The sequence below is a fragment of the Macaca thibetana genome, chromosome 11 (assembly GCF_024542745.1).
Source record: "Macaca thibetana thibetana isolate TM-01 chromosome 11, ASM2454274v1, whole genome shotgun sequence".
Lineage (NCBI taxonomy): Eukaryota > Metazoa > Chordata > Mammalia > Primates > Cercopithecidae > Macaca > Macaca thibetana.
Window position 1 is genome coordinate 112,518,871 of NC_065588.1, and position 17,240 is coordinate 112,536,110.

The window sequence follows — 17,240 nt, forward strand, 5'->3', positions numbered from 1 at the left end:
ATTGTCTTGATTTTCCCAGCTATCTGCTTTCCTTTGTCTTGCCATAGATAATTTTGATCCTGTGACCAGGCTCTTTGGTATTTTGTCCTTTGGGATTTCTGAGAGGCGCGGGCCCCTGTGATTGACCTCACGTGGGCAGACTGCACACAACTCACTTTGTATCTGAGGAGCAGAGTGGGGGCCTAGCTCCCTTTCGTGCAGCCAATCAAGCCAGGGCTGAGAATTTATGAGATGAAGGCGAACCACTTTGAAGAAAGGCGCCCTTGTCTGCCGCTCCGCCATTGCTCCGTGGTGTGCGTGGGGAGGTGGAGAGGGGTGGGCACGGGGAGAGGGGCTGGCGCCCTGGGGATGGATAGGGGAAGAAAAGAATCCGAGAAACCAGGGTCAAAAGTCTTTCTGTGAACAGGAAAGAAAACTGAGCAGCCTGCCTTCCTTCTTGCAGGTGTGTGCTCACAATGGGGGAGCCACAGGCCCTTCCCAAAGGTCAGGGAGGAAGGAGCGCATCACAGCGGCTGCCTGTATTCACCCCCAATCCTCCCACTCCTTGGAGACTGAAGAACTAGAGAGAGCCAGGAAGGCAAGATCACTTCTAGAAGCAATCCTGGCCACCAGTAATCTAGATGCAATAGTAACTCCGCCAAGTCAGAGAGGCATAGCTTCAAATTCTGGGCTTCTGCCTGGGGAGAGCAATTGCTTCATTTCCCTGAGCGTCAGTTTCCTCATCTGTGAAAAGGGGTGGTTAACAACAGAACCTCCTTCCTCCTTCATCAGGCTGTTGGGAGAAATTTGTAGAAAGCAGTCAGCACAGTGCCTGATATACAGTAAGTGCTGAACAAGTAGAAGCTACTATTAATAGCAATCATATTTGGTTTCAAAAGAGATATTCTGCTTTCATTAAAGCCAAAAATAAAGGCCATTCATTCAGTCGTTTTTTTTTTTTTTTTGGTTCATTTGTTCAGGCAATCAATAAACATTGTTTTTTTTTTTTGGTTTTTTTTTTGAGACAGAGTCTCGCTCTGTTGCCCAGGCTGGAGTGCAGTGGCCGGATCTCAGCTAACTGCAAGCTCCGCCTCCCAGGTTCACGCCATTCTCCTGCCTCAGCCTCCGGAGCAGCTGGGACTACAGGCGCCCGCCACCTCGCCCAGCTAGTTTTTTTGTATTTTTTAGTAGAGACGGGGTTTCACCGGGTTAGCCAGGATGGTCTCGATCTCCTGACGTCGTGATCCGCCCACCTCGGCCTCCCAAAGTGCTGGGATTACAGGCTTGAGCCACCGCGCCCGGCCGCAATCAATAAACATTTAACAGGGCCTGCTATGTGTTGGTGACTTTAATGAATTAGATAATAATAGTAGCTAACGCTTGCTGGGTGTTAGGCTCTGTTTTATTTTTATTTTTCAAGACAGAGTCTCACTCTGTCACCCAGGCTGGAGTGTACTGATGTAATCATAGCTCACTGCAGCCTCAACCTCTCTGGCTCAAGCAATCCTCCCACCTCAGCCTTTTAAGTAGCTGGACTACAGGCACACACCCCCATGCTTGCCTAATCTTCTCTGACTTTCTGTAGAGGTGAGGTCTTACTATATTGCCCAGGCTGGTCTCAAACTCCTGAGCTCAAATGATCCTCCGAAAGTGCTGGGATTATAGGCATGAGCCGCCACACCCGGTCCCTGTTAGGCTCTGTTTTAAACTCTCCATATGTCTTAATTTATATAAGCTTCACGACCACACGGTGAGGTAGGTACAAAGAAGTTTATCATGGCCACGTCACACAGCTAGTAAGATTAGGAGCTATCATTTAAACCCAGGTGTGCCTACTGCCCAGGTCTATGTGGTAAGCACCTTGCTAGTCCAAAACTAATAAATAAAACATGACTCCTGCCCCCTAGGGCACCACTGTCCACTAGAACTTTCTGCAATTATAGAAATATTCCATATCTGCACTGTCAAATATGGTACCCACTGTTGGTAGCTACTGAGGACTTGAAATGAAGCTAGTGTGATAGAGAAACTGAATTTTAAATTTCATTTAATTTGTACTAATTGCAACATAGATTTAAATAGCCACACATGGCCACTGCCAGCATATTGAACAGCCTAGCTCTACTCAGAGTCTAGTGGAGGAAATTCACTTTCACTAAGGTGATGAGGTTATGCTATGTGGCCTTGTTCAAGCCTTAAGAACACAGGAGGACACAGCCGTGGTGTGGAGTGTGGCCTGGGATCACAGGAGGCTTCCCAGAGACAGTCGTCTCTGATCTGAGTCTGCAGGAAGGAGGGGTTGGTAGGAGAGGAAGGGAGGTATTTTTAAATATGTCCAAATATGTTGGATTTCACAACAGGGTCCGTGCTCAGCCAGGACTTTGGTGGAGATTGAAACTTGTAATCAAGAGCCAGAGTCCTCTTTGAGCTACAAGATAACCAGCACTTACCCCTGAAGGATGAAACCGTATTGGATTCAGAAATTTGTCTACTGTTCTTTTTGGCTGCAGGTATTGCTTGTTTTTGACTTTTAACCATCACCTTTCTGAGGACATAAAAACACCTGAAAAGTGAATTTGAAAAATTCACTGGTTAGTTTGAATGCTTTGTTAATATGTGAAGCAAAATGTGCAAGAACCCCAAACCAGCTCTAGGCAGACAAAAGAGTAGTAATAATCATAAGGATAATGAGGATAATAATGAAAAACTCTTACTACTTATTAAGACACTTACTTTGTGCCAGACCCAAAGTTAAGTGCTTTTGCGTATTGATCGTCTCACATACTCCTACAATCTATTCTCTGCATAGCAGCTAGAGTGGCCTTTTTAAGACATAAACCCTAAATCAGATCATGCTAGTCTGCTGCTGAAACCCCTTAAGTGCTTCACATTGTTCTTAGAATAAAATCCAAGTTCCTTGCCCAGGCCTGCAAGGCCTGACCGCAGCCTACAAATGCTCCCATTCTCCACCTGCTCACCAAGCTCCAGGCACGTAAGACCCCTCTCTGCTGTAAAGCTCCAAGCTTTTGTCTGCCCCAGGGCCTTTGCACTTGCTGTTCCTCAGATTGGCAACTCAGCTCCCCACCCTAACCCTCTACTAGAATGAAATATGTCAAAGATCAGGGACCTTGTCTCTTAGGTCACTGTTGCATCTCCAGCCCCCTAGGTCAATTTGTCATACGATTGAAAGAATTTGAATCCTATGTTATGAGGCATTGAAATCAATGCAAATTAAATAAATTTAAAATTCAGTATGAGGTATTATGAGGCATTATTATCCTCATGTAACAGATGAAGACATTGAAGGTCAGAGTGGTTAATTTGCTCAAAGCTTGTGAACTTCCCACTATATACCTGGAGGACTCCAACTATTTGCTACTTGTCAGCCATGCTGAGGCTGCACAGCCACCTGGAGAGACGGAAGATCCTTCAGGATGTGGTTTTCCTTCCCCCACTCTGCAAACAGCCCTGCTATGCCTCACTTAGTCCTTCATTGCCAGAATCTGTCTATATAATGAGAAACCTTAGCCTGCAAAACTACTCAGTTCCCTTCTGGCTTTTACCGTATGTTTTTCTTTGATTATAAAATGAGTATTATAGAAAGAATGGAAAGTAGAGAAAAAAGATAAGGAAGCTGGTGGAAAACCCACTCATGATCTCACTACCCAGAAGCAATTCTGTTAGCATTTTGGTTTCTTTTTTTTTTTTTTTTTTTTTTAAGACGGAGTCTGGCTCAGTTGCCCAGGCTGGAGCACAATGGCGCCCTATTGGCTTACTGAAAACTCCATCTCCTGGGTTTGAGCGATTCTCTTGCCTCAGCCTCCTGAGTAGCTGGGATTACAGGCGCATGCCACCATGCCGAGCTAATTTTTGTATTTTTAGTAGAGACAAGGTTTTGCCACGTTGGCCTGGCTGGCTTCAAACTCTTGACCTCAGGGGATCTGCCCACCTCGGCCTCCCAGAATGCTGGGATTACAGGTATGAGCCACTGACCCAGCTTCCTTTTTTTTAGAGGTGGGGTCTCACTATGTTGCCCAGGCTACCCTCAAACTCCTGGCCTCAGGGGCTCCTCCTTCCTTGGCCTGCCAAAGTGCTGGGATTACAGGTGTGAGCCACTGCACCTGGCCAAACACAGTTTTGTTTTGTTTTTTTCAGATAGAGTCTTGCTCTGTTGCCCAGGCTGGAGTGTAGTGGTGGGGTCTCAGCTCACTGCAGCCTTTGCCTCCTGGGTTCAAGTGATTCTTGTGCCTCAGCCTCCCAAGTAGCTGAGATTACAGATGTGCGCCACCATGCCTGGCCAGTTTTTGTATTTTTAGTAAAGACGGGGTTTCACCATGTTTTCCAGGCTGGTCTAGAACTCCTGACCTCAAGTGATCGGCTCACCTTGCCTCCCAAAGTGCTGGGATTAAAAACACGAGCCACTGCGCCCAGCCCAAGCACAGTTTTTAAGGCCGTGTTGACTCTCAGTAAAATCCCCTTGGTTGCCTTGTTACCTACCTTCACAGTCACTAACTCTTCCCAGGATGCAACTGCTGCCACTGCCCCTTCCACTGCAACCAGGATGTAGGGTGGAAAAGGGCCCAGAATCTGGAGGTCAGAAATCAAGTTTCAAAGACTTAACTATGTGCCCTTAGACCAATCACGTCTCATCTTCTCTGCAGAATGAAGATGATAGTCCTTGCCTCCAAGAACAGTGAAAGGCAAATAAAGGATCAGATGGGGAGAGTGTGTAGTAAACTCAAAAGTGCTATAAAATTGTTTGGAATTCCTACAATCCAATGAGTTATGACCACAGCGGTTATTTAAGAAGACTTAAAGGTTAGCAGAGCCAATGTTCTCCAGCCCAAATCCTCAAAAGACTTGCTCTTGTTATGAGATGATATATATAAAATGGATTAGTGGGTCCTCTCCTTGCAGTAAATCCTTGGGGGTTTGAGAGAGTGGGTGTACCTGGCTTGCTAGCTGCCCATCCAGCATCCATGCCTTACCGCCCTCTGTCCTAACAGAAACCCTGTTTGGAGCCAGACACTTAGGCTCATGCCTGTAATCCCAGGACTTTGGGAGGCCAAAGCGGGAGGATCAATGGAGTCCAGGAAATTGAGGCTGCAGTAATCCATGATCACACCACTGCACTCCAGCCTGGGCGACAGACCAAGATCCTAAAAATTAAAACCCAATCAACCAAATGAAAACCGTGTTTGGGTCCGGCATTCACCCAGTCCCCATTCAGAATGGGACACCGGGCAAACTGACTCTGCCCTCAGCTGCAGGAGTGGGCCTGATTGGTCAAAAATAATCCCTCCCATTGCTGGTGATTGGTTCTGGCAGAGGTCATGTGACCCATTCTGGTCACTGAGATGGGGGACGTATGTCAGATAGGGAATGATCTGGTTCCTAATAAAGTATCCCTGGAAGATATATAGAGAGTTCTATCTATCTATCTATCTATCTATCTATCTATCTATCTATCTATCTATATACTTTTTTGAGGCAGAGTTTCACTTCTTCACCCAGTTTGGAGAGCAGTGGCTGTGATCTAGGCTGACTGCAACCTTCGCCTCCGAGGTTCAAGTGATTCTTCTGCCTCAGCCTTCAGAGTAGCTGGGATTACAAGCGTGCACCACCATACCCAGCTACTTTTTGTATTTTTAGTAAAGACGGGGTTTCACCATATTGGCCAGGCTGGTCTTGAACTCCTGACCTCAAGTGATCCACCCGCCTTGGCCTCCCAAAGTGCTTGGATAACAGGCATGAGCCACCACGCCCGGCAGAGATTTTTTTTCTCCTTTCTCTGGCTGCCACTCCTTAAAGTGCTGCAGCCCTCTTGCTACCAGACTGGCAATGAAGCCAATACGGAGAGGGGAAGTGCAGAGAGTGGATGGTAGTAATAACAAAAGCCACAAACATTTATTGAGCATTTAGAACTTGCCAGAGAGTATTCTAAATGTCTGATTTCCTTTAGTTCAGGGAGAGGACCCTGCCTGTTTTCATGGCCCATTAACTAGTTTTTGCATTTTTTAAATGGTTAAATAAAAATCAGGCTGGCCATGGTGGTGGCTCATACCTGTAATCCCAGCAATTTTGGGAGCCCAAGGTGAGAGGACCACTTGAGCCCAAGAGTATGAGACCAGCCTGGGCAACACAGTGAGACCCTGTCTCTACATAAAAATAAAAAATCATCTGGGTGGAGGCTGAGGCGGGAGGATCATGTGAGCCCAGGATTTCAAGGCTGCAGTGAGCCTTGAATATACTCACAAAAACCACATAAGTTGTTGTGTTATTATTATCCAGTTTTTCACAAATGAGAAAGCTGAGGCTCAGAGACATAATGCAATTGTTCAAAGTCACATAGCTATCAAGAGGTTAGCTATTCAATATCATACTGGCTTTGGAACCAGTGCTTTTAATCACTTTGGGGAAAAAAACCCAATTCCCAGCGTCACTGTTGAGACGTCGAGTCAACCAGCCCTAAACTCACCTCACCTTTAAACTTCTAGGTTAAAGGGGCATATGACATTACTGTATTATTGAAACCAGTTTGAAACTGCATTTCTGCTCTTTGCAGGTGAAAGCATCCCCTTGGATGCCATGAGAAAGCACGTAAGAAAGGTAAGAGCAAAAAGGTAAGGCAAGCTATCAGCTTCTTGGACCAGCAGCCTTTTGTCCTTGCTTGGAGAATAAAAGCTTTCTTTTTCCAAGCACTTCAAGGCTCCACAAGGTCCCTTTAAAAGGGATTATGAAGGAAATCCTATTTTAGAATTGCTGCTGATTTTGGCAATTTGCAATATTAGCCTGATGAGGAATTACACTCACTAATAAAATATCTCAAGTTGGGTTGAACCTAATTGTTGCAAGTGTTAGTAGTAATAGCCTGTCACGGGGACTTCTGTGCCGGCGCATCCCTCGCTTGGCTACAGCCCATGTGGAAAATCAATTTCCTCTAAATGTTTGAAGAATGGCACAGAAGGACCTGATTTCTTTTCCCTCTGCTGGAGTCAATCTGGAGACAACGAACTTATAAAATGAATGAAAATAGCTATGGTTGCAGGATGCAGGGTGAATGCCGAGTTAAGCAAAGCCCCATCTAAAGCTCAAAGTTCTAGCCTTTTTGTCCTGAGGCCAGAGATAATATACGTTTGTGTCCCGAACTGACGTGCTGCTAAAAAGTCAAAGAAAAGAAAGAATTTTCCTTCAGCCCAGCAATTTCACTTCTAGGAATCACTCCCACAGAAAAACTCCCACCAGTATGCAAGAATATATGAACAGGGTGTTCCTCACAGCCTGGCTTGCAATGGTGAAAAATTGGAGGCAAGATAATTATCTGACAAGAGTGGACTGGTTAAATAAATGGTCATATATCCATGCTTTGTAGCCATTAAGAAGAAAGAGATAATCTATATGTATTCCTGTGGAAAGCTTTTTCTGATATGGTATTGAGTTTAAAAAAAAGCAAGTTTCAGCCAAATATATATATATATTATATATATAATATATATATATGCACTATATATATAGTATATAGAGTATATATAGTTGCAGCACTACATATAGTATGAGTTCATTTTTGTAAAAAAACCTCAAAAGTTCAACAATGATGTGCACATTTATATGTAGATCTTCGTACATGAGTAGAGAAAGGTCTGAAAGGATGTACACCAGGTTGTAGATGGTAGTGATTAAACCCAAGGATAGAGATGGTAAGAGGGGAGATGTCCCTTCTATATTGTTTAGATGTTTTACTACAGGGTATATGGCTTTGGTAATGAAAAAGAAAGAAAGAAAGAAAGAAAGAAAGAAAGAAAGAAAGAAAGAAAGAAAGAAAGAAAGAAAGAAAGAAAGAAAGAAAGAAAGAGAGAAAGAAAGAAAGGAAGGAAGAAATTGGCTGTTCAGCTTGTCAGAATAGCATTGTACTAGATGTACCACCATTTCTGAGGAAAGGGAGGATCAAGCCTTGACTCCACAGGGCTGGCAATAAAATCTAGCCACACATGCAAGTCTGTTACACAGCCTAGTCTGATATATCATAGCTCTTCCTAGTCAATAATCGCTATGAAGGGACTTAATCCTTAGCTACCTGCCTACCAAATCAGAACCAAGTTGAAATGTCCTGGGGCCAAGGCCAGAATTTAAAGATTTACTTTTTTAAAAAATTGGGAAAATATACATAACATAAAGTGTACCACTTTAAATTGTATGATTTATTGGCATTCAGTACATTGGCAATGTTGAGCAACCATAAGCACTATCTCATTCCAGAACATTCTCATCACTCCAAGCAGAAACCTTGTGACCATTAAGCAGTCACTCCCCAATCCTTCCGTACCACAGCTGCTGAAAATCACTAATCTTCTATCTGTCCATGTGGTTTGACCTGTCATGGACTTTTCATATAAATGAAATTATTTAACATGTGGCCTTTTGTGTCTGGTTTTTTTCACTCAGCACCATGTTTTCAAGCCTCATCCATGCTGTAGCATGTATCTGCGCTTCATTCCTTTTTATGGCTGAATAATATTCCATTGTATGGATAGACAACAATTTGTTGATCCATTCATCAGGTGATGGACATTTTGGATGTTTTTATCTTTTAGTTAGCATGATTAATTCTGCTATGAACATTCCTGTATGAGTTTTTGTTTGAACACCTGTTTTCAGTTCTTTGGGGTTTATAGGGAGGAGTGGAACTGTGAAGTTCTGTGGTAATTTTATGTGTAATTTATTAAGATTTGCCTTTAAAGTTCCAGAAGCCTCGTCTCCTGACCATAGAGGACATGCAGTGAGTGGGAAAAACTTCCCATGAGTTTCTGGATTATGTCCCCTGAGTCTAGGCAGTTAAGTACATAGATTAAGATAATTGCTATGTAATTACCTTATCTATACTTTAAAAATCATCTGCTAAAATTCCACTTCTTTTAGACTATTCCAAATATTTCTTTTTTTCCCCTCTGTTACCTATTTGTCCCAGAGCACCAAATATTTCTATTACATATGAGTTTGGGGAAGCTGTTATTCAAAGTATATTAATTAGGGCCGGGTGCAGTGTCTCACGCCTGTAATCTCAGCACTTTGGGAGGCTAAGGTGGACAGATCGCTTGAGTCCAGGAGTTTGAGACCAACCTGGGCAATGTGGCAAGACCCCATCTCTACAAAAAGTACAAAAATTAGCTGGGCATGATGGTGCATGTCTGTAGTCCCAGCTCCTCAAGAGGCTAAGGTAGGAGGATCACCTGTGCCTGGGAGGTTGAGGCTGCAGTGAGCCATGATTGCACCACTGCACGCCAGCCTGAATGACAAAGTGAGACCCTGTCTCAAACAAAATAAATCAACAAACAAAATACATTAATTAAATGATTAATTCGTAATTTCTCATGTAAAAATCCTGTTTTGCATTTGTAGAAAATTAACACTTCTGATGACTCCTAGCACAGTAGGCATTAACACTGAATTGGTCATATGTCAGACCAGGTCTTGCAAGGTAAGCAGGGTCTTGAAATGGTCTTTTACTGAATGATAAAGAGTGGGCCTAACTTACAATTGCTGCAAACATAGCAGGTAAGTTGCTTTGTGGATGTAGGACCTGGGCTGAAGTCCCAACTCTGACAGTAACTAACTTACCTTGGGAAAGGTAATGGGTAAGGTAAACCCTTCTGAGCCCTCAGTTTCTTCCTCTGTAATGTGGGACTGCTTATAGGACATACTTCATGGGTCATTTATTTATTCATTCATTCAGTAAATATTTATTGTACACCTATGGTGTGCCCCATGCTATTCTTAGTGGTTACTAAAACAAACAACAGTAAACATAATAAGTAATTTTAAGATAGATGGTGATATGTTTTATGAGAAAAGGTAGAACAGGAGGGCCGAGGGAAAGGCTGGATTTTCTTATTTATTTATTTTTTTAGAGACAGGGTCTTGCTCTGTTGCCCAGGCTGGAGTGCAGTAGCACAATCACGGATCACTACATGAACTCCTGTGCTCAAGGGATCCCCTGACTGTAGCCTCCTACTCTGAGTAGCTGGGACTACAGGTGTGTGCCACCATGCCCAGCTATTTATTTATTTAATTATGGTAAAGATGGGGTCTTGGCATGTGTCACTATGCCCAGCTATTTATTTTATTTATTTATTAATTGATTGATGGTAGAGGTGGGATCTTGGTGCGTACCACTATGTCCACCTATTTATTTGTTTATAATAGAGATGGGGTCTTGGGATGTGCCATCATGCTCAGCTATTTCTTTATTTATTTATTGTAAAGATGGGGTCTTGGCGTGTGCCACCATGCCCACCATGCCCAGCTATTTATTTATTTGTGGTAGAGATGGGATTTTGCCATGCTGCCCAAGCTGGTCTTGAACCCCTGGGCTCAAGTGATCCTCCTGCTTTGGCCTCCCAGAGTGCTGGGATGACAGGCGTGAACCACCGCACCTGGCCTAAAGACTGAAGTTTGAATAGCATGGTCACAATAGGCTCCACTAAGAAGGTGACATTTCAACAAAGCCTGGAGGAAGAGAGGGCATAAGTCACGTGGGTATCTTGTGGGGAAGGAACAGGGCCCACAGGCCCTGTTCATGAAAACGCAAAGAGACCAGAGTGCCTAGACCAGTGTGTGCAAGGACGAGAGGAGGAGTTTTGGATTCAACTTGGAGCCAGATGGGGAGCCCTCGGAGGCTTATGACCTGAGCTGACTTGTATTTCAAATGCATCATTCAGTCTGCTGTGTTGAAAAATAGACCACAGACAAGGGCAGCAGCAGGGTAGCCAGTGAGGAGCCTCCTGTAGTCATCCAGGTGAGAGAAGATGGGAGCTTGGACCAGTAAGGTGGCATGGAGGTGCTGAGAAGTGGTTGGGTTCTGAATACATTCTGCAGGCAGAGCCAGCACAATTTCCTGTTGGAAGGATTAAATAAGATAACGGGGGCAGAGCTCTGCGCACAGAGCCTGCATGTAGATAGTACAGAATAATGGCAGCCACAATTATGATCAAGATGGGTATAGTATGTTCCCCTGCAGGAGTTGATCAGGAGCTAAAAAGAAACTGAGCAAGGGAGAAGCTATTAAGGTTCCCATGTAGTTTGCAGTGAGTTACAAAGGCCAACAGAGGTAACAAGGCTTTAACACAATGCAGACAAGGGCTTCTACAGTATCCAGAGAACCAGGGAGCCCAAAGCAGCAAAGCCACATCATTTAGACCAAACTAGAGACTTTAGAACCAAGTTTTACAGATAATTGCAAATACTTCCTTTTTTGGTATTAGGTTGGTACAAAAGCAATTGCAGTTTTGCATTAAAAGTAATGGCAAAACTGCAAACGCTTTTGTACCAGCCTAATAGTATATGGAAAGCAACATCAGTCAGGAAAACTGTTTCTAGATTCCCTGGCTTTAGAAATATTTACTGGCAATAATATCATGGCAGCTCAGGTATTTAGTTTCGGTTTTTAGTTGAACTGCCCAACTTCAGGATTCCTTTCAGGAAGAAGACCCAGTTGCCAAGAGAGGATTGGAGTCCTTTCAACTCAACTTCTCTTTGTTCCAAATTCCAGCGACAAGCGGTCTGTCTGAGGATGATAGAGATGGATTTCTCCAGGGCAATGCCAACCTTGCTCCTCCTGCTTCTAGTAATCAGACCTCCAGTTTATCTTCTGCCAAACTCTTCCCATTGGACATCTGGCCCCAGCAGGGAGAAACAGACCAAGGCACTTATTTTGGCTTTGACGTCAGCAAAGGAAGGCTGATGAAATTCATCATCAGTGCAGATGAAAATCCACCGAGCCCTATCTCTCTTCCTTACAACACCTCCGTTTCTAAAGCTGACAGAGGTCTCGCTTTCCTTTTGTTTTCATTTTGCTCTGGATTAAGGTTTGAATTTTTTCTATAGTTAATTAGAAGATAATAACGCCAGCGAGCTTATTGTTAATTATTTGTATCTGTACTTAATACTTATAAGTGTACTCAGTTCTCGCGAGCTAATATTTGGCTTGTCAGATGCGTTAGTCATTGTAATTAATTGAGCCCATATACATTTACTGGGGCTGTGGGTAGAGTTATAAGAACAGCGGCAGATATGAAATATCTCCCCTATCTTATGCTTATCGCTAAACAGAGAATTTGAGGGAAGCGAATCCCTCTTGCAACCTTCACTCGTCACCTGGCTGACTTCTTTCCTCGTTCCTCCCGAGAGGATCTTCTCTTTAAGACCCTCTATATCCTCTTTCTCTCGGCTCCTGTTAATTTCCTTTGGAATGTCAGGCCCAGCTGCTTTGTTCATGGGACCCAGTGCAAAATAAAAACACAGAGCCCCTCGTCCAAAAACTATTAAGAATTTAAACATGGTGACGGCAGAGCATTAAACCAAGCCTGGGGGCCCCTCTGACTGCAGAGGCTGTGTGCCCATCAAGCTGGTTCTGCACACCATTGACTGCCTTTGTCCTTTCTCCAAAAGGGAGCTCCTCCACCAGAATGTGCCCCGTCCCTCTTCTCTACAGCTAGAACAGTGTGCAGCATGCAAGAGGGGCTCAAGAAGTGGGTAAAACAATTTTCCAAATGCAAACTTGAAAAACGCTAAGTGTAGCCATGCCACTCCCCTGCTTAAAATCTCCCATGGAAGGGACAGAAGGAAGTTCCTGGAGGAACAGAGATGTTCTATACCTACACCTGTGGACGGGTGGTGGCCACACAGGGGTATATACCCTGTCAAGACTCATCAAACTGTAGACTTAAGAAGAGTCTATTATACTATGTATAATTACACATCAATAAAAAATAGCATGCTTACAAAAACCCCAGTGTCTCCACGTTATCCTCAAGGTAGTCTATTCTCTCTCATATGTCACACAAGGTCCTTCCCCAGGGGCTCATTCTGAGTCTTGCAGCCTCACCTCCAGCACTTCTGTGGCTTCCTGTTTTCCAGCCATGGTGACTGCCAGCATGTCCCAGGCCTACGTGCCATCTTACTCAATTGCTCCCCAGCCCAGGAGTTAAAAAAAAAAAATCAAAATACATGTCACTCTGTAGGGCACCAGCACCAACTGGAAGGGACTAAAGAGCAGGAGTGGGGCAGAGTCTCAGAGCTTCTTGCTGTGCCAGATGTTAACACTTTAATGTCTGCATCATGGTGAAGTGAGCCGAGATCCAAGACAGAGGAGGTAGGGAGGGGGCCACTCGGTGGGCTCTGAGCCCTCACTGTTTACCAATCAACATGGAGGTAATCAAATATTTAACCTGGCATAGTCACATTGGGGTGTGCCTGCTGAACACACACCCAAAATGTGGGCCAGGCCAGGCGCAGTGGCTCACGCCTATAATCCCAGCACTTTGGGAGGGTGAGGCAGGCGGATCACCTGAGGTCAGAAGATTGAGACCAGCCTGTGGTGAAACCCCGTCTCTACTGAAAATACAAAAATTATCTGGGTGTGGTGGTGAGTGCCTGCAGTCCCAGCTACTTGAGAGGCTGAGGTGGAAGGATCGCTTAAACCCGGGAGGTAGAGGTTGCAGTGAGCTGAGGTCAAGCCACTGCACTCCAGCCTGGGCAACAGAGTGAGACTCTGTCTCAATAAATAAATAAAATGTGGGCTAGCCCTTCCTTCTCTGGCTGACACCTACCTCTTCCCTTCAAATCTCAACTCAAGTGTCTTCTCCAGGAATCCTTGGTGGCCCTGTCTCTTTCTTGGTCTCTCTTGCATTTGCTATATTGTCCTGGATTAATTGATAGACATTCCAGTCTTAACCTCTGGAAGGTAGGAACTATGAGTCGGGCAAGGTGCCCAGCACTCACAGAATCCGGGGCACACACATGGATGAAGGGATTTTCCTGTTGGCTTTTCTGGCACATAATGCAGACACTATAGAGACGGATGAATGAATGGATGAATGAGTGAATGAGTTAATTTCTTCTTTGCTTTATCTATATTTACTTTCATTGAAACAGTGGCAACTCTTGAGACATGGGCTTAGAGAGAGAGTATTGCAGCAACTCAGGCAACCTGGAGGGATTCTAGCACTTGCCGATTGTCAGTTCTGGGTGTGTAACTTGGCCTCCCTGAGTACTAGATCAGGTCATTATTGATCTGACTTCACAGGGCTGCTGAGAAGCTCTAAGCACTTAGCCCTCAGCAGCTCTGACTGTAAGAGAAATAGTATCTTGTCCACCATGGAGCCTGAATCGGTGGATGTGGTCGCCAGATGCCAGGAGAAGTCACCTGCCATTTGCAGCCATCCTCAAGTAAGCATGTCTGGTTTTACCTTCCATCTACCCAGTCTCTTGAGTCAGATGATTGCACAGCAAAAATGAAATATCCCTGCGATAAGAATATATGATTGGCAGATGTTACTGAATTGAAATCTGTGAGACAGTGAAAATGGATATTTTCTCATTTGCCTCCAACTTCCTGGTGTCTCTGCCGGAAGGTACCAGTTTCAGCCATGAGAGACAGAGAGAAGGAGAGAGAGAGAGGGAGAGAGGGAGAGAGAGAGAAAGCATTGAGGGGAGTGATCCTCAGCTTCATCAGGTGAACCAACTTGTGGATTACCTTTCCAATCAAAAGCCTGCTTTCAGCCTTTCAGGTAATTCTGTGCAAGAATAATTCTTGGCTAAACATAGCATAAATTGTCCCATCACCCCAGACCTCCACTTCCTTCCAAACCTCAGCTTCTTAACCAAGTCCTACATTTCTAAGAAAAGGCATTTTAGCATCCTGCATAAAAACTCAAGACTCCAGAGCCTGAAAGATTGAAAGTTCAATCCCACCTTTACCCATTCCTGGCTGTGACATCTTAGGCAAGGCTCTTAACCTCTCATAGTTTTATTTTCTTACCCTGTTCAGTGAGGAAGAACAGTATCTGTTGCAGGGTACCTATGAGGACTACGTGACACTTACTAAGTGGCAGGATTTGGTGAGAGTTTCTTAAATATTGGTTATGATACTTGTTGGTTTCAAAAAAGGATATGGAATGGTGGAAATATTTTTTTAAATTCTATAATGATCCCTGCAGATCTGCAAAATTGGAAAGACTCTTATTGAATGAATCACCTCATGTGCCACTGGCATCTTTCTGCGTGGTAGGCTGAAAAATGGCCTCCCAAAAGATCCAGGTTCAAATTCCTAGAACCTGGGGATGCGACCTTATTTAGAAAAAAGAGGCCCAGCATGGTGGCTGACACCTGTAATCCTAGCACTTTGGGGGGCTGAGGCAGAAGGACCGCTTGAGGCCAGGAGTTTGAGACCAGCCTGGGGAACATAAGGAGAACCCATCCCTACAAAAAGTAAAAAGGTTAGCTGGGCATGGTGGTGCATGCCTGTGGTCCTGGCTACTCAGGAGGCTGAAGCAGGAGGATAGCTTGATCCTGGGAGGTCGAGGCTGCAGTGAGCCTTGATGGTACCACTGCACTCCAGCCCAGGTGACAGAGCAAGATCCCATCTCTAAAACAAAAGAAAAGGAAAGGAAAACAATATTTACAGGTATAATTAATTAAGGAGCTTGAGATGAGACGATCCTGGATTAAGATAAGCCTTAAATCCAATAGAGATGCTTTTATAAGAGACTATAAGGGAGGAAGACATGCACATAGGTGAAGGCCATGGAGGCAGAGATGAGAGTGATGCAGCCACAAGTCAAAGAGTCCAGCAACCAACAAAGCTGGAAGAGGCAAGGAAGGCTTCTTCTAGTCCCTTTGGAGGGAGAACAGCCATGCTGATGCCTTGATTTTAGACTTCTGGCCTCCAGAGCTGTGATTGAATAAATGTCTGTTGTTTTAAGCCACCTAGTTTGTAATAATTTGTGATAGAAGCCCCAGGAAACTGATACATCCTATAGCATCTTTAATGGGGAATGCAAACACTTGCCTATACTGGGCAGTTCTAAGGATGAAGAAGATGATTCTGCAACATGTGTACCTTGAGCATTTTGGTAGAGGCCAGCATGAGGCCCTTACAGTCTAATCATTAAGAGTAGACAGACTTTTTTTTTTTTTTTTTTACTGAGACACAGTCTCACTTTCTTGCTCAGGCTGAAGTGCAGTGGCTTGATCTTGGCTCACTGCAATTCCCGCCTCCCGGGTTCAAGCGATTCTCCTGGTCAGCCTCCCAAGTAGCTGGGATTACAGGCGCACTCCACCACACCCAGCTAATTTTTGTATTTTTAGTACAGATGGGGTTTTACCTTGTTGGCCAGGCTGGCCTCAGACTCCTGACCTCAAGGGATCCGCCCCGCTTGGCCTCCCAAAGTGCTGGGATTATAGGCGTGAGCCACGATGCCCAACCAACCAGACAGACTTGCGTTCAAATTCCAGCTTCCCTTTGAATAGCTGTGAAATCCTTGACAAGTTACTCAACCTCTCTGAGCCTCAGGTTCTTCATAGGGGAAACAGGGGTAGTGTTTTGCCTACCTAGGGAGATAGGGGGATGATTCATTAGCTATGCCTGGCATGTGCCTGGCACGCAGAAATTGTTTCGTGAACGGCTGCTGTGATGGCAAACCTTTTGGGCAGATCCATCTAGCTTCTCACGCATGTGGCAAGTGGCTGCCGTGTTTACTGAACGTCCTGTGACTGTGGGGACCGGCAAAGCTAAACGGCCTGAGTGGGTTGAACTGTGGCCGCACCTGGTTAACCCTGTTCTTTATCTTCTTCTGAAGGAAAGGCGGGGCTGTCCCAAGGTGCCTTGTGAAATAGCCAGCCATCCTGGGCTGCCGTTTCATTGTTCCTGCTGAAGCCAAAGGTGCCAGAAAAGCCTTGACATCGAGCTCCGCACTCCGCAGTCGTGACTCTGTGTCTGCGACGAACTTTCTAAAGGCAGTGGCTTATAAACGAGCAGTACTGACTCCATGGCGATTCCATCTACTTCCCGAGCGTGTCTGTATTCAGAACGCTCCGCCATCCACAACCTTCCTACTTACTGGTTAGAAGGAGTACCTCCTTTCCACTCACTTAAAAGGACATTTTTCCAATGAGAGCAGGTCATATTTCAAACTGCATTGCCAAGGTACCAGGAGCCAGTAAAAGGGGGCATTTAACACAGTATTTATCTTGACTGGCAGAACAGGTCATGGCTGTAAAAGAAACAGCTCCGGAGAAGGAGGCAGCCTCGCCGACTCTGGGCTCCCTCTCCCTACCCACCCCCCTCCCCACACTGTTTAAAGCATTCTGGAGCCGCTGCCAACTTTCCTGGCAAAGCTCTTATTTCTTTACATGTATGTTGCATTCCATCTGTTTAATGTGCGTTCTGTGCCATTCACGGATTTTGGCAAGGTCTGGCGAGGTGG

At 44.8% G+C, this 17,240-nt stretch overlaps 1 long non-coding RNA gene across 1 annotated transcript in view; it reads right to left on the reverse strand.

Annotated features, from left to right (window-relative positions):
- Positions 1-693: 693 nt before the first annotated feature.
- Positions 694-17,240, reverse strand: part of LOC126930947 (uncharacterized) — a 29,268-nt gene continuing 12,721 nt past the window's right edge. Inside the window, exons 2-3 of the long non-coding RNA XR_007717721.1 lie at positions 2,430-2,542; positions 694-723 (exon numbers count right to left, since the gene is read on the reverse strand). This is a non-coding gene — a long non-coding RNA (uncharacterized LOC126930947). The remainder of the gene's footprint in view (positions 724-2,429; positions 2,543-17,240) is intronic.